The sequence below is a fragment of the Bombus flavifrons genome, chromosome 16, assembly GCF_040668555.2.
Source record: "Bombus flavifrons isolate JBK064 chromosome 16, iyBomFlav1_principal, whole genome shotgun sequence".
Lineage (NCBI taxonomy): Eukaryota > Metazoa > Arthropoda > Insecta > Hymenoptera > Apidae > Bombus > Bombus flavifrons.
Window position 1 is genome coordinate 1405582 of NC_138457.1, and position 18953 is coordinate 1424534.

At 35.3% G+C, this 18953-nt stretch overlaps 1 pseudogene; it reads right to left on the bottom strand.

Annotated features, from left to right (window-relative positions):
- Positions 1-2892: 2892 nt before the first annotated feature.
- On the bottom strand, positions 2893-6428 carry LOC138188332 (uncharacterized; annotated as a pseudogene).
- Positions 6429-18953: the final 12525 nt, after the last annotated feature.

Below are 18953 nucleotides of genomic sequence, written 5' to 3' on the forward strand. Positions count from 1 at the left end.
TTTACATTCTACACTTACTTTTTATATACTTTGTACATGATTCTCACACTACGCCTTATATGACACTAAAGAAAAAAATACATGAATTTTATTATTCGTATTTGGAAGCTATATGTAACTGATAATGTGTCATTACAGACCGGGTTCTAGAAATTGACAGGCATAAATCCGCGATAATTAAGGGGATATTACTGCAGGCGACGATATTATTTCGTATTCATTATTATGTTTCAACTTTAAATGGCATTGCAAATTACCTGTCATACATATTTACATACTGTACATATATTGTATGCGCACTTTCTATGAAATTTGAATCTTTATATGTAACAAAATGTTCTCGATTCTTTCTTTATATTGTATAAAAATCACATTTAACCAAAAATAATGTTCTTGATTTATGTATTTAGTCTATATAGAGATATTTTCAAGAACCATGATCCATCTTTGTCATTTTATGTTTCTAAAAAGTACACAATAATACACAACTTGCAACCAATTTTATAAAGTGCCATAGAATTTTTCAAACTGTTTTTTGCGAAAATTGCTAAAGATCAGTATACAATATTCATGCAGTAAGCCATCGATATATAAGCTCTGCATGCATTATACACGCAAGCGTGTCATTCATCTATATGTTCATTGTACTTATCTCTGCTATAGCTTTAGCTTGCCACGTATAATAACCTATTTTCATTATCAGATTGTTGCATGTCTTTCTTCTATTTGAAATCTTTCAAAAAAATTTGCCCTAAAGTATATTTTGAATAGAAGAAAAAATAGTAGTCGAAAATTGATTTTAGAATTATAAGACATTCCTTTACTAAAATCGCAAAATAATCGCAAAATAAACATTTTTGCACGTGAGATGAAAATTCCTTGAGTGTAAATACAGTTTTTTTATGCAGTATACAAATATTCTCAATCTTGAAATGAAAACTCAGTATCAAACGAAATATATTGAATTAACAATTTTTATAATTTATTTTTATATCCGGAATAAAAATCATATTTCATCACACCACATACATAATACATATTCACAGTACATATGCACTTAACACACTCGTACATACTTTTTAGGATATCGTTGGAATAGGCCAGCTATTTACAATACGCAAACACGCGAAACAATCGCTACAAATTGATTGTTACCTGTAGATGATTTTGTAAATTTAATTATTGTTGACTTTACAGTATACTATTTTTTATCGCGTTGACTGCCACTTGACTGATAGTCGGTGGCTCACGATATTACAGTTTTTTAAATAAATAAAACAACATTAAATTTGATAGGTTAACAAATTTTCAACAATGTGAAAGACATAGGTAACGTCGTTAAAGAAAAAGTGCACACATACAACAAAATATTTTTCACAAATTAATTGCGGCTTACACGGCAAGATATAAAATTCGCATGGCAATCAACATGTTAAAAAAATGATCCGTTTATCACTATAGTATATACATATACATATAATTATAATAGTGTAAGATGCGTTAGCAATAACTTTTTAGTCAAGGTATGAAAATAGCCGAAGTTTCTTGCCTATTGAAGAACTGGTCTGCCGCGTGTATCAAATTAACCCCAAAAAACACCTGACCTTTTTTTTTATCTATAATATCCTAACTGTTACTTTAAAATGCAAATATAAACATATTTATATTGGTAAACATATTTAATACATATGACCCCCACAATTTTCAATGCCAATACAATCGACAAAAAACATTTAAATGGCACCGGAAAAAAATACCATTTTGTATCGATAAATATATTAACTTCATGAAGGTGCAGATGAACAGATTAATATTTGTCTTACTATTCTATTCTTTGAATAACGGTCAAATGATTAAGAAAGGCAGCTTTCAAGCTAATTCATTATGCTATTCGATTCACACATATTATATAAAAAGATAAACTCCACAAAATACCATATTATTAATCCAGAATATCGAGTATGAATGAAATTTGGAATATTCCAAAGTGTAACAATTTTGCTTCGTGGGTAATGGCTAACGTCACGCTGGTTTGAGCTGATGGAATAATTCGGCATCACGCTTCTGGAAGAAGAGTTTTGTAAAATATCCACAAGTTCGGTTAATCGAACAATAAGTGGCCGATTAAGTTTTCCATTGAACCTCACAAAGGAACGAAACAAAAAGTCATCGAGTATTTACCCCATAAACCCGTTATCTCATACATTTGCATGAGACTTTATTTTTGTTTCCTATGCATTTAAAACAAGCCCAGTTTTTACAAAGGACGCACTCAATCCACTCTTCTCTGGGCTGTGATATTGCTGGGTGCTATTTCATTCCTGGAGAAGATCAGCTTTAACGATGTTACGAAGAACCGATTGTCCTGTAAAAGTTGGAGGGCTTTGTTTGAGGTTCGTTTTCCTTTCCGACATTCTGATGGCTGGTTCCTGATCCCTGATTCTCAACCAATAGATGATCAGAAACATAAGATGGACCAAAGTTCTCATATTCCGATCTTCTAGAATCCGTTAATTATGTTATTAATGCTGACGACATATTTGCCAAATCGTACAATCGCATAGACAAACAATCTTTCCAGCATTACTATGCATTCAATTATCTTGCGCAGTAGAACAATAACTTTTAACTAACACATAAATATTGGCATCTAAGAATTGTAAGCGATAGGTATAATGAGCCAGGAAAGAAAACATTATGACTCGGTAAGCTTTTGCTTTTATAACAACATTTATGTTAATATGGGAGGAACGATCGTCGAGTAGCAATAAGACTGGCTAAGGCGGAACTGGTTTCACATTTTTTCTAAAATGATTCATACATATAACAAATTCTGTTGCCGTCATCCATCCAGAACTGTTTCCTGCTTCAATTAATTCTGGTTAATTCATCTCAGATAAACAGGTCTTTGTGTTTGAGTCCCCGGGAAACAAACATCGGTGGTGTAATGTTTCCTAATGCACTAATTGCTATTTCGACAATAACTACTGTGCCGCATTCAGCTGAAGCTACAAAGCCTACCTTTTAATGCCTTTCTCGGCAATTACTTTACTTGGCTTTTGAACAGTTAGTATGCCAGTTTTATAATAAATTATGTTTGAGTAACATATCACCAAGCTTAGAGAAGAACAGACCTACTTTATTTTTATTAAAATGAAGTAGCTCGATTAGAACTTGTTGCTTTAGAAATCCTTATTGAGAGCCTTGAATTTCTCTTCAAAAAAAACATTTAGCCAATCAGGACCAGCCGTACCATTTTTATGCCAAGAAGATGGAGTGTTCTTAAAATCAAATTTTATTGCATACTCATAAATTAATTTTCTTATTTCTTGATGTAGAAGACTAAAACAAATCGAATAGCATTTCAAAACGTATTCTGCTATAACTTTCCTCTTGTTCATCAAAGACAACCTCCTTTTCTTGTAATCTATTGTAGCCTCTTTTCCAGCTTCTAGTTTCTTAATAAATCTCAACAGAGTCATATTAATGCAGATATTAATTTCTCTGCCAACAGTTTTGATCTTCTCATCCTCTTCCATAATAGCTTCAGCGGCCTTACTCATAACGTCGGTGGAAGTGATGTCTCTTGTCGTCTTTTTGTTTATATGTTCGCATGCTAAAACACAGCAGGAAACAATTTATACAATTTAAAGCAGGAACAATTTATACATTTGCAGCGGAACGAGTGGTAACAACTAGCCCTCATAGATACACGTAGTAATTTATGAGAGTATTCTACTGATATACTGAAAGAGTCTACTAAATATGCTATTACATGTTCTTAAATGTTATTTGATTCACAAGCACAAAAATTAACGTCATTGGCGGTAAATAATTACAATAAACCAAAAAGTAATAATGTATGTATTCTCTTATCTGGTATGTTATTAGATTCTAGTTTACAATATTCACTCTCATGGATGCGACTAAAATTGACAACAAAGTGGTCTGATCGTGACGTTAACAAACGAAAGCACGTATTTTGTTTCATTTCGAAGATATATCCGTCGTAACATCTGGAACTTTTAACTCCGATTTTCTCAGATTTTCTATCAGCGATTTTAGAACCAAACCACTGTTTCCGCAAGTCCAACTCTACGGCAGACAGCGGAGGGAAATATCGCCTTCCGTGGGTTTTATATGTCAACCTCCGCGATATCAATGTATGTACTAATACAATGTATACTGTTCAAATCAGTCGTTGAATGAATCCACATCCCAATAAAGTTCTTGCAAACCTCGACCTGAGTGAAACGGAATCGGATCCATCGTATGTAAACGCTACCGAACTATTAGATCCGATACCCCCCTGTGGCTCGCTCCGAAAGAATTAGACTTTTGGAAGCCCTTTATTTGTTGAAACCAGGGGAGCGTTCAATTAGCGTTGAAGTAGTATCGCAAAAGTTTCTACATCCACACACCGTATTGTACGGAGCCATCGACAACAAAATATCGCAGTAGACATTGCCGAATTGTGCTTCCCAGACTGACAAGGGAAGAAGCAAAAGAAAGAAAAATCCATAACATTAAGGTGAAACGATTTAAACCGCTCCGTGTTCAGAAAATCAAAAATCAGCAATGAGATTGTAATAGCAACGATATACCGCATACAACCGCAACCTCACTGCATAAAAACATCAGCTCAAAGTACGCGCTCATACTCGACTTCATTTCATCGCCACGCTCGGTTTTTTGTACTTTATATTTCATATTTTCTTTATTGAGTAAGTGTTATTTGTTACGTTAGGTAAGTTTATTGTTTTAAAGTTGAGCTTCTATCCAACGTCTTTTGGGGTACCATTCATGTCCCGATGATAGGTTCCGAACACATAGCCTTTATTTTAGTTCAGATACCGATGATGATGTGATAAAGTGAAATGACGCATGTACCATTACTGCAGAATTTGACGTAACCATACATCATAAATCCGTAGCTGTGCAGTTTTTGTCGCGAGCAAACAGACAAAACGGTGGTGCAATGTTTGATGCATCGGGATATGCACATCCACGTGTACATTTAGCACACGAGGCGCGACAATCAAGTGACGTGTGACTTCATAAGTTATTGTAACGTGTGAAAACGTTCAGCGTAGTGCGAACTTTGTGTCAAGCGCGGTCTGAAGAAACATTTGTAGCATATAAAGCGTTTATAAGCGAAGATGTTTTTGTTAATGCAAACATGGATTGCACGAGAAACAGTTTTAAGCTGTTGCCATTCTTGGCAGCGCTGATACGAACAACGAACGAGTAGGGAAGAATGGGGGAATACCACTCAGCGGATAATACCGGTCAATATAATATTTGATATATAACTTTGTTCTACACCAATCTTGTCGTGCTGTTTTCTAGTTTCAACCCTATTAAGTAATTTGCAAGAACTCGCAATTCTTCGCTGAAGCGTTTATCAGACGCACGCGAGCGAAAATTTTACATAAAAAAAAAGTTTTACATAACGTGGTTGGAGTGAATTGTGATTTACGTTAATTCAGGGTGCATTCCGTTGTGATTGCAGAATTCGTAATAAAGTTTAACTAAAACAGAATTAATAGTTGTGTTACGACTCAGCTATTCTATTTCATTATCCAACCCTCAAGTTTACGTGACAATGCCAGTGCTGTAGATACTGTACAGTATCGAACTAAAAATTGCTCCCTAAGGAAACTCTTTGGGCTAACTGCTTTCTATCGGATCTTCGTAGTCTCTAGTCATCGTTAGTTCCCAATTGGTTAACCGTCGTCTTATATATTTACTTATCTTGTTTAAACATCATTTACGCAATAGTTTCTGCATCAGGATTCTGTGTACGTTGTCGTATGCTCTTTTCACATCGATGTAGCCGCCGCCGTTTCCTCAAATTGTTTGAAGGTCTACCCTATCTCTGTGGTAAGGGTGGCTATATTGTCCAGTATGTTCTACCTCTCCTAAATCCATTATGTTTCTCGTCCATGATGTCCACACACTGCATCAGCCTTCTATTACTGCTAATAAAAATGCTAATTTCTCTAATATTTTCTGTAGATGATTTGTTAGTGCTATCGGCCTCAGAGCTTTCTTTCCAGATCTTTTTAATAATATCACTTACCACTTTCTTCCATTCTGAAGGAATGCTTGCCGTTTGCTATATTTCATTAAATGTTTTCTGCAGGACCAACCTGAAACCATTGCTAATATATTTTATTGTTTTATCGTGAATGCCATAGACACCTGGGACAGACTTTTTCTTTATTCCACCTATTGCAAGCTCTATTTCACGTTTTGTTTCATCTACTATTTTCTGGTATGTGTAAGTCACATTCTTCATTTTCCGTACCTGCTTCCTTCGTGCTGTATATTACTGCAACGTCGCCTTCTCTTGCCTTTTTGGTCATTACCGTTACTTTCTCTTCTACTTTATTCTCACTTATGTTTATATTTACATTTTCACACATTTCTTTTATCTCTTTGTTCACTTATCTCTGTTGCTTTTTTTGCTCAGGTGCTTTTTTCTTTGAATACTGTGCGCGACCTGTATGACTTTTTTTGTTGTTTTTTTTCTCCTTATTGGTCCGTGTTTTTTTTATTTATTTATTTAAATTTTACAATTTGTCCAGTAGGACATTTGGTAAAATGTTCTAGCTTAGTGGTATAATAATATAACATGTTGGTGGCTATCCCCAGCGGGGTACCATCTTCGTGCTTGTTAGGTTATGTCCTTTGTGAGATCTGTTGGGTGTTTCCTTTTTAGTCTTCTTTCTATGCTTGATGTGTTGATCGTTTCCGCTGCCAGCCGGTTCGGGTGCGTTGCTATTCTTTCTCTGTACCTTCTTGCGCATCTGCTAATCTCCTCCTTGACCGTTGGTATTCCAAGATCTTTCCGTATATCCTCGTTTCTAACGTACCATGGTGCGTTTACTATTGTTCTGAGGATTTTAGCTTGGATTGTCTCTATTTTGCTTATATGGCTCATTGCTGCTGTTCCCCATAGTGGTATTCCGTACGTCCAGACTGGTTTTATGATCGTTTTGTAAATTTTTAATTTGTTTTCTATGCTTAGTTTGGATTTTCGACTTGTTAACCAATGCATTTGTCTCCTTGCTGTCTGTATTTTGTATGTTATTGATTTAATATGCTGTTTCCATGTGAATCGTGTATCTAGGTGAAGTCCTAGGTACTTGACTTGCCTTGTTTGTGTTATGTGCATACGTTAAGTATAATGTTTGGTGGTATCTGTTTTCGCAGTGTGAATGTAATGTGGTTGCATTTATCGAGGTTTGCTTTAATTTGTTTAACTTGAAGCCACTTTTCTATTTTTGTGATATGTTCTTGTAGTAATGTGGCTGCTGTTACAGGGTTAGTGTGCCTGACTAGTACAGCTATGTCATCCGCAAATGTCAATGTTTTGCTATTGGTAGTTGTTGGTATGTTGGCCGTGTATAGTGTGTATAGTATTGGTCCTAAGACGCTTCCTTGCGGAACCCCTGCCTTGATGTCTTTGACTTCGGAGTATGTGTCCTTGATTTTTATTACGAAGGTTCTGCTGCTTAGGTAAGATTTTATTAATTGGTATATTTGCTCCGGGAATTGTTTCCTGATTGTTTGTACGAGGCTTTCGTGGTTTATTTTGTCAAATGCTTTCTCTATGTCCATAAAGAGGGCTGTACAGTATTGTTTGCCTTCTATTGCTGTTATTATTTCATTTGTGAGTCTGTGCATTTGCTCTATCGTGGAGTGTTTGTTTCTGAATCCGAATTGGATATCTGGCACTAATTTTTCCTTCTCTATTATTGGTTTTAAGCGGGCGTAAATTATTTTTTCTAGTATTTTGGAAAACACGGCAAGTAGTGATATTGGTCTGTAAGATGCTGTTTGGTGTGAGTCTTTGCCTGGTTTAGGGAACATTATGATCTGTGCTAGTTTCCATACATTAGGATAGTATTGGATTCTTAATATTGCATTGTAAATTATTGTGATTAGTTGTATCGCTTTTGGAGGAAGGTTTTTCAAGATTTTAGCATTGATTAGGTCGATTCCTGGTGCTTTATTGTTTTTTGTTTTCTCGATCATGTTTCTAATTTCTTGAGCTGTTGTTTTTAGTATGATGTAGTTTGTCAGTTGAGGTACTAGTGGTTACTGCATCCTCGTCGGTATGACAATTGAGGTTGCTGTTATTGATATTATGTGATGTAAATGTGTTACTTAGGTGGTTGGCAAATTCTTCCGCTTGTTCTTCGTTGCTTCTTGCCCCTGTGTTATCTGCTTTTCTGATTGCTGGGACTAGTTTTATTGGCTTCTTTATCTTTTTTATTGCTTTCCATAGGGAGTAGTTGGAGTTGTCGTGTGCAAATAGTGACTCTATGAATTTTGTGAACTCGTTGTTGTTGTGTTCTTTTATTTTGTTTTTTATTTCCTTTGCAAGTTCATTTAGGTGTTTTTTGTTTTCCTTTGATCTATGTTTATGCCATTTTGCTTTCGCTTTTCTTTTTTCTCTAATTTTTTCGAGGATGTCTGGCGGAATTGTTTTTGTTTGTCTATTTGTTGATTCAGGTATGGTGGTTGCCCATGCTGCTTCCTGAATAGTTTCTGTAAGTGTTGTAAGCTTATTCGATATTTTCAGGCGTTTTCAATGGGATGTTGCAGTTGATTTTGCCCTCAATTATTTCTTTAAATATTTGCCAATTGGTGGTTTTATTGCATAGTGTATCTGAATTGTTATGAAGTATTGGTTTGTTTCTGTATGTAATTATTATGGGTGTATGGTCGGAGCTAAGCTCCAGGCTGGGTGCTACATTTAGTTTATTTGCGTTTAGTCCCTTTGTAACTGCAAAATCAGGTATTTTGCACAGGTCTGTCGGCCAGTATGTCGGTCTTCCTGTGGATAATATATTGAGGTTATTGTTTCTAATGTAGTTTTCCAAGGTTCTACCTCAAGGTGTAGTGATTCTTGATCCCCATAGTGTGTGTTTTGAATTGTAGTCTCCCGCTGCGATATACTTGTCACCTAAATATTGAAAGTACTCTTCCCACATTTGTGATGTAATTTTGTGTCGCGGCGGTACATATACTGCTGACTGTAAACTGCAACTGTAGATGGTTGCTGCTAGTTTGTACTGTAACGGTGGTTGTTTGTATATGTTCCTTACTAACTTGGCTGTATAAGTGATGTTTAATGTCGTTTTTTATTACTACTGCGGTCCCTCCGTGTTTGGTCCGTGTGCTCTCAGATACCTCCATGGCATCGTTTCCGCCTTCTTTATTATTGTAGTATCATGGACGAGGGACCTGGGGGGGGGGTTGTCGTGTGAATTATAAACGAGCGGTTGCTGAGTATGTATCTAGTGAGGCTAGCACAGAAGACAAGGGGTTGCTAGGGGACAAAGAACGAATTAATAACGGTTCCAGTTGAGATGTCAAAGAGTGTGGATTGCGTTGATGAGAGTCGTTGATTAATTACTTAGTTGTGTTGATTATTATCCGTTTGCTGCGATTTGTTCATGTTTAACGAACGTTACTTTCTGTTCAATTAACACCTGTTCAATCTACTTATCATTAATAAACTAATTAAAGTAGTCACGATACTACGTTATTGATTCTCTCCGGGCTATCCATGTTGCTCTTATTCAGTGCCTTTCTTTCTTTTCTCTTAGTATAATTGCCTTCTTTCGCGAACTACTACCTGTCTCAGATTCTGTACCTCGCTTCCTTACGGTCCCCCTTTGTGTCTTCTCCGTTGTTTCCTGTTCTTTTTTCTTCGCCTTTCTTTGTTTCTTTGCTTCTCTTGCTTCCTCCACTTTCTTTTTCACTGGCTTTTCATTCCTATCATTTTCTTCGTCCTAATTTACATACGTTGTTTGATTTTCTTCGTTCGTTTCCTCTCTCACACTCTTGACTAGCTTGTAGTTTCCTCGTTCTCTCTATTGCTTCTCCCTTGGACGTTTCATTTTCAATCATTTCTATTATTTTATCGTTTTTCTCTTCCAAAACGCCCTTAAGCGTTCCTTCTTTCTTTTTCTGTTGTAGTATTCTTTTATTGGTATCCTTCTTTTACTTTACTCTTTTTTTATCCTTTATTTTTACATTTAACTTATATATTATTCAGTACTATTTTATTTACCTACATTTAATTTGGATTATATTAATTTTTTAAATAATACACACTATTTTTTATTATTATTCTTTATGTCATTTGGAAAACTCGCCAGCACCACAAACAAATCCGACCTTGACGACTTTCCGAACGAAACTCCGCAGCTTCATCTTTATTCGCAATTAAAAACATTTCGATAGATATTATCTAAATGGTTAATTAAACTTTATTGTAAACAGCAACGCACTTTCGCGCAAAACTTATCGATATCAAAGGATTTTATCGATCGCGGGTATAACAAGAGTTCGCATATTCATTTTCCTCGTTTAAGGTTCTTTAAAGGCGCCACATTTATCCTGTCGTCTATTTCAATGTTATACTCGATATTATTAGGATTCGACGTTAAATATTAACGTATCCTCGATGAGAAGAAAACAACGCAAATAGAGTTAGATTGGTTGTTAAAACCAATTGTTGTTATCAATTTTTCCAATCGCTTTCTATCAAAAAAGCATAACAATTTTTATTGAAATATATGAGGAAACTTATAACTCTAAGAGCGATAAAATGCTGTTCTTCATGTTCTTTGCTCTCAAGAAGATTAGAATGTAGATATTTTGATTGCATTTCATGAAAAATTTCATAGAAAACCCAAGTTTAAAACAAATTTCATAAATAAAATGCACATGATATAAAAAAATACATAAATATTCCATGTAAAATATGTAGAGGTTAAAACTCTATTTCAGTCCTATTTCTTTAATTTTGTTAATGCAAATAAAAATTTGAATACACATTTGCAGTTTAATAATAGTTTGCAAAAATAAATACGGCATATTAAATGCTATAATAAAATAATTTTAGGAAGTCACTTCTTCTACTTGTGCGCCGTAGCATCGCATCCCTCCACATTATCTTTATACTTCAGTTTGTAAATCAAACATATTTTAGTATGCTTTACTATATATTTACTATATATAAAATGTCATAAATATACACATTTTAAATTTGTTAAGAATTATACAATTATAATTATTATCATACCAATGCGAACTATATAACAGTGCATACCTTTTTTTTGTTTCTTTCACATTTTATACGCGTGCATTCAATATCGGATAACATTTGTATTAAATATTATAAGTATCATCAATATCATATAATATAATAATGATGACTATCAAAGTATGATATTTAAATTTTAATTTACCGGTAGAGTCTTTACCTTATAATAATTCGTTTAAAAGCTATAATTTTTTTATCCATATCACTGCACTTTACATCCTTTATTTTGTATTCTTTACAGTATGATGTCGTTATATCAATTATTTGGCAAAAATTTTATGATAATCTTAATTTAGAAAGTGTAGAGATATTATACGAATTTTGAGGGGATTTTTTTCAACAGTGCGTTAGGCATGAAAGACACACGTTTACAGTTTAAGAATATCGTAAATATGTTTTCAGCCTAAGGGTTAATGGAATTAGCAGTGATGGGCGTTGTTATAGTTGTATCAGAGCAAAAGAATGGCTACAGGTGTAACATGCAAAACAAACTCTTACATAGGTGGCTCTCTTATTTATTATTTTGTCATTAGGGGGTATTGACAAAATCCGCAATCACTTAGTTGCCAACCCAATATAATGAACCAATATATGTATAAAGACATTTTATAGAAAAATTTATTAAATACGGTGGAAAACATGCCGTTTCCCAAGAGCATTATATTTCAACAGGATTGAGATACCAAACATACCGCTAAAAATGTAAAAGCTTGGCTAGACACGCAAAAATGTTCTGTTTTGGAATGGTCTGCCTTAAGATCCGATCTAGATCCAATTCCTACCTATGTAGGAACCCAATTCCAAGGAATTGCAACCTATGGACAATATCGAAGTAGAGTGTACAGAAATATATTTTGTAAAACTCCTTTTTTAATCCTAATCTTCAGGCTTAGACACACAAAAGAATAAAATAAAAAAGAAATTATTTTCTAATCGCTATTAATAAAACAATTTCCATTGAAATATTACCTTTTATAGAATGCTTAATATTTTACCATATATTTTGGTATATATTTTGTCATATATATAGTAATATTGTGGTATCACTGTTTCTTACAGTTAGCTCCTGAATTGATAGAAATTGTGCCAAAATGACTTAAATTGGTTCGACAAACTAAAGGACTTTGGACAAAATATTAGAAACATTTTAAAGTTAAAAAGTGATATCGTTGAAAATTATTGATTCAGCTTCCCTCTTCGTTATAAACGCATTGCGACATGAACATATAATATAACCAAGCTTGTAGATAAACATAAACCAAACCTAAGCGACAGTTAGCTCACGTCAAACTAGAAATGCCGGAAGTTTTTTCATGAATACCTCAAAAATAAGGCCGAACGTGGATTATATGTATAGGAAACAGGTGCTGAAAATCACGATCCTGACAATATATTAAAAAATTAGCGAAATCGATGAGGTGGACCTTAATCTATATAATTACCAAAGGTTCTTTTACAAGAAGTCCTACAGCTGCACGTGGAACAAAGAAAGAATGAAAAATATCCCACTACAAATTGAATCAGAATTAACCAGACGAGCTACTTCGTTAAAAGCAGTGGTGTTTTATGCAACGCATCTTACATTAATCGAAGAAATTATTCTACCATTTGATCCAGATCTATTTCGATTGCATCAACAGAGAAAATTTTAAGTTACTTTAAGTTGTAATCAGCAGCAGATTTATTTTATTATTAAATCATATATACATATCATATATACACCATACAATCATACAATCATAAAAAGCTAGTATACCGGAATATGTAGTATCACTATAAATATGCAATAGACAGTGTTACGTCGCCTAAAACATCTGCGCTGCAGCTCTCGCGACCGGGCAGCCGACGGCCTGCGTAACGTCATTTCGACCCTCAATAAACCTGAGGACCAACCATAACTTTCTCTTTCATTGTGTACACATGTATCTTCATTCAATCCGTCGTCCTGAAAGCTTTCTTAAGGCTAAAAATATTTTCGACGCACATCTGGTTTTTAGAGAGGTCCTTGGGTTTATTAGGCGCAATTAAAAACACGGAAAAGCGGGTACGCGCCCATTAGGAAAAACCGAACATCTGTCTAACAGAACAGGCTGAGTTTTCCCATGTACAAGGTCATTTATGAACCACGTCGGTAGGAGGACTCCGACTCATTCCTTCAGGTTTCAGCATGGGTCACAGCCAATCGACATCGCGGATCGTTGCCCTCACTTTTCCTGACGAACAGCGTGAATAACGAATCCGCGTTCTTCATGCAAAGGGCACACCCACACCGAGCTTTCTTCCGTGCTAGCCTAAGGGCGACAATTAGTAAGAAAAACAACGTCGACGTGTAGCATCTAACTCTCCCGTCCACTAACATACGAAATTCGACTGTACGAACCTTGCTCTATTATTCATATCTATCTCATATTCGTGCGACAAGGTGTTATCGACGATTTGTATCTACTCAACAGTGTAGTTTAAGTGTTGGAAATATATATTTTATAATTCTGTGAATCACAGTGTTATATAAACTTAATCACCCCTATTATCTTAACGGAAATCAGGGGATCGATCAACTCGTGGTGTCGATTAGTATAATCGTAACGGGAATTTACGACTCCCGTTGACGTCTCTCCTCGCGATTGCGTCTCCCCGCGATTGGTCGAAATTACAGACAGATTCTCAAAAAGATTCTCATAAACAGTGAGACGAATTACGCGAATAGTCTGTATATAGCATAGTAGTTCAATTCTAATATATTCCATAACTATATAACTATATTATTATTATTAATATTAATACAGATGATTAGTATAGTTTAATAGTATAGTTGTAGGTATGTTTAAAAATGTAATAATATTCACATAAAACTGTGTTTTGTACGTTAAAATTTAATATTTATGTTATATTGTATTTTGTGTATTAAAAAGTCAATTTCATGGCACAATATGTACAATATGTATAACACAGCTATTTTTTATAACAACTTTGTATAATACATACATAATATTAATATATTAATTAAATACATTAATATGTTAAAAAGATTGAGCAAGTTCATAGTACAATATGTACGATATGTATAACACAGTTATTTTTATAACTATAGTTGTATATGTCGGGTACACATTGGAATTAGGATTAGGGGCGTGAAACGAATCGTCGTTTGGTTTACGCATTGTCGATAAGCAATAGAGAAGACATTGACTAGTGCAGATACGATTATTATGGAATTGGACAAGCAACCGTGGCAATTAGACACTCGAGAAACTAATGATAATGATCCTAGGTTCAATAACGAATCCGCGGTCGACGGGGTGATGGATGAACGTGCCCACAAAATCTAAGTCGGACTCTTTGTTAAAACGGTGAATACCCACCGAGCGTACAGACGCTAAGTGAGTCGCTAATACGATCTCGCGAGAGAATGATTTTTCGTCGCGACGATGCTGCAGAGGAAAACTATGATGGGGTGTGTCTAAGGACAGGAGATCATCGGATTCGTCGAGGATAGTCCTCGTTCAGAAAGTAAGGGAAATTAACGTTGCTGCTAATTGGTCAATCTCCATATCGGTGGTTAGAAAAGATGCCAGCCGCCCTCGAAGGAAAGTTGCTAGTGGGAGACGCCGTTCGTTGAAAGAAATAGATCTCCCCTATCTTCCCGTAGTTGGGACAAAGACTGTTTATCTGTTTGAAGGACTTTAGGTAACTAGATCTTAGTGTTTATAACGGCCCTCGGGCTAGCTGATCACGTACTGTGGAGACACATCGACATCTGGCAATCATCTTACTCGAAGAATAGGGACTGCGTGTGGCCACGGGACAGAGACCGTTGGAATGTTTACTGTCGCGTGTCGCCAGAGATATTTCTTTTAAGGAGAGCTATAGAATTACTTCATACCTTTGTTAGGCAAAGCGTTCATCCCGTGACCGCGGCTACGTTCGGCGACTGTCTATTGCCTCGAGCCCAAGCTCATTATCACAAATCTTGAACAAATACAATCGGATCGAAAGACGACAATTGTTTAATTACGCCTATGATAGAATCTAGATTACGGTGTTAAGGGATTTTCCCGGGGTTCCAAAGGGAGGACTCCGATGTCCTTTCATCTCCGACATATATATATGTTAAGGTATAGAGAGGATTCGAAAATACAAATAGTTTACTTTATTTCACACACAACAGTTATACATATATATTACACTCTGAAGACCTCGATAACCTTCTTGCACGCACGCTTGTTGTCAACCGACTCTTCTAGATTCTTCTAACAGCCTCAAATAGTCTTTTGTCTCAACTGAGACCTGGACACCCTCTAACGCTTACACACACATTCACATGTACAGTGTAAATGTATTTATACTGTACACTTAATTGTATTTACATGCTTGTCGAATTAATTAACAGAAAATTTAACACTTATTGCTTTATTTACATTCCTCTTATTTTACAATATAATATGTGTATATATAATGTGTATATATAATATGAAATATTTTTTATTTAATTATTTCTATAAAGGACAAGTTTCTTTGGGATCATCACGCCGAAGTTCTGGGATCTCCTCGAACTTGGACGACGGCCCAGAGGGTGGCATTAAGAGGTGTGATCCCTCCTGACGCCCGAATTAGATCTGAGGAGTAACTCCCTCAGAAAGGGTGAAAACACAGGAATGCTCCGGCAGCGATTCGAAATGGTCCGGAGCACTCCTGTTAAGCGTAAGACAGGCAACCGTGGAGTTTTAGTCGGTAACGTTTTACCAAATGTGCAGCTGGACAAATTTTAAAATACAAATTAAATAACAAAAAAAAGTCGGTAAAGTCCGACATTATCCCGCCGCTTCCCAGAAGAGCGGCGGGATGTCCATGAAGATTTCCCCATGTAAAAAAAAGAAGGTATATATATTGCATATGTTTCTGTGAAACAATTTTCGCGGACATTTTAGGCATGAAGCGAGTGGCAGCGAATAAATAATAAAATATACTTTATATATTCCATTTAAGTTGATACAAATTTATAGTACAAAAATGTATATGTAGTGCAAAACGAGAATATAAATACTTTAAAGAGTTTCAGTAAAGAAAATTTTTGATGTTTTTTTGTATTTTTGTATCTTTAAATGTTTTCCATAATTTTATATTTATAAAATACTATAAGTATAAACAACACGATGTATGTAGGAGCGTATACCTAAAGACGGCAGAGTATAATCTCAGTAAAAGTATGGAAGAAGCTGTGAGCAATAAATGTATGGAATGACAACGCATGTAACGGTGCGTGACTATTACGTATGCGCAAGATAACCAGTAGAGGTTGTACAGAAATCGAGAGTTCGTTGGACAAGGAGAAGGGATCCATTCCTCAAAACGTCATCTTTTAGGAATAGGTTAAGTCTATTTAAACTGTATACCTTGTATACCAGAGTATTCCAAGAGAAAAATAAATAAAACTGGATAGATAACTAGCTACCCGAAGAAAAAAAGGAAAACATTCGCTAAACGTAACTGCGTAATCGACCTCCAAACGCAAAGTCATCACGGTTGGAATACGTGACCCAAACAATTTCAAATTAGAGTTCGATCACGGCAATTTTTACTCTTCCCTATATACATACTGCGCGTATAGAGATTCCACTCTGCTCGTCTTAATTATATTTTTATTACAATGCTTATCGCATCAAGCAATGTCACAGCAATTTGTGAGCATTCATTTGTAAAGATACGCAGTACACTACTTGAATTCATAACATAAAAGCAAATAACTTATATCATTAAAATTAAAAATTGTATTATATTTGTAGCATAATTTATTTATAATATAATTTATTTATAATTTATAATTTATAATATAATTTCATATCTATATGATACTCATACTCATAGTTTAATTTATGAAATGTAACAGTGATATATGAATTTTGAGAATATATTTAAAAAAGTAAATAATCATAGCAGTTTAATTCTCTAATTCCATAAGCATCTATACATAGATAGTATATTCTACTTATTTTATAACATTAACAAATTGATACTGCAATTTTACTATAATATTCTAGAAGGCCATCATATAAAAAGAACATAAAGGTATATATATGTCGGAGATGCAAGGACATCGGAGCCTTCCCTCTGGAACGGGAAAATCCATTAACACCGTAATATAGATTCTACCTTAGGTGTAATTAAAAAATTGTCGCCATTCAAACCGATTGTACTTATGCGAGATTTATGATAGTGAGCTTGGGCTCGAGACGACAACCAGTCGTCGAACGTAGCCGTGGTCACGGGATGAACGCTTTGTCTAACAAAGGTATGAGGTAATTCTATAGCTTTCCTTAAAAAAAATATTTGTAGCGGCGCGCGACAGTAAACATTCCATCGGTTCCTGTCCCGTGGCTCGCCACACGCAGACCCTATTCTTCGGGTATGATGGTTACCAGATGCTAACGCATTTCCACAGTACATGTTTACCTAGCCTGAGGGCCGTTATAAACATTACGATTTAGTTATCCAAAGTCCTTCGAACAGACAAACAGTCCTTGTCCCAACTACGGGAAGATAGGGGGGATCTATTTTTTCAACGAACGACGCTTCCCGCTAGGAACCTTCCCTCAAGGACGGCTAGCATCCTTTTCTAACCACCAACATTTAAGTGAATTGAATGTTGGAACGAAGGAATCCCAAAGGTCTTATTTTACACATCCATCTTGTGAATATTACACAGTCTTAGTTTCTAATGACGGACGTAATTTATCATTACTTCTAATTTGATGTCTTGTATAAACAATATGTGAAATCGTTGAGCAAAGTTATTACCGTAAAATATAATTGACCACTTAAATAATTTTTAGACTTCTTTGTTTTTTAAGTAGTGAACATTGGTGCTCGATACTTGGAAAAATGCGCGATGGACTAGAGGTTGGCTTGTCCATTGCGGTGAGAAACGTATAGCTCGCTGTGGCGCGCGCGGTTCAGTTTTATCCTTTCTATATGTAAAAAAACTTGCAAACTGGACATTGTCTTCTGCTTTAAGCCATTATCCCATGCAAATTAATATATCTACCACTTTTGGAACCTTCTCAATTTCTGCTTTGCTATTGCCGTGTGATTCTAGCATTTCAGAAAAGAATTTTCGACAATCCGATTTTAGTGTTGTTATTTATGTCTATCATTAATTATTTTGAACGAACTTGGATGATTCAGTTTCTAATCGCGTGTCATGTAGGCTGTTAGAGTGGTCACTAGAGTCAACTCTTTCGCCTGAATGTGGAGTTTTCAAACGTTTTACAACAGCAGTTAGTGAGGCGACTTTTCAGAGATCCTTCTGTAAGAAGACCGTTTATAACCAGGAACAATACAACGACGTGCATTTTTGGAAATAGCATATTATCTCCTTCTTTCCTTAAACTGACCGCACTTTATTGCTTTATAGCCTGCTATTAGTCAGACACTCGAACGTCACACACGGTCACGGATATATAGGCGTTGAACCATCTGCTTCCTCGAAACATGCTTTAGTCAATTGCTTATTTTTTCACCCCTTCCATTTCAAAAAAATATTACGTCAAAAAGTTCGTGTGTCCACCCCCAATAACATGTCTAACTTCAATCATTTTTCCATCAATCAGTAGATAATAGAATTTCGCGAAGTAAACAGGAATTTTACATCCGTTTACGTGTCTATCCTGGCTTGTTCCGTACCGTATTTATACTTGAAAGAGATTCGATTGTATTAAGTTAAATGCTCGAAGTAGTTAAGTGATAATTCGCGTGGAAGATCTCTCGCACTACACCTGCATACGGTATTTCTAAAATCGCGTGAAAGTCTTTGCGAATTGCTCAAAAT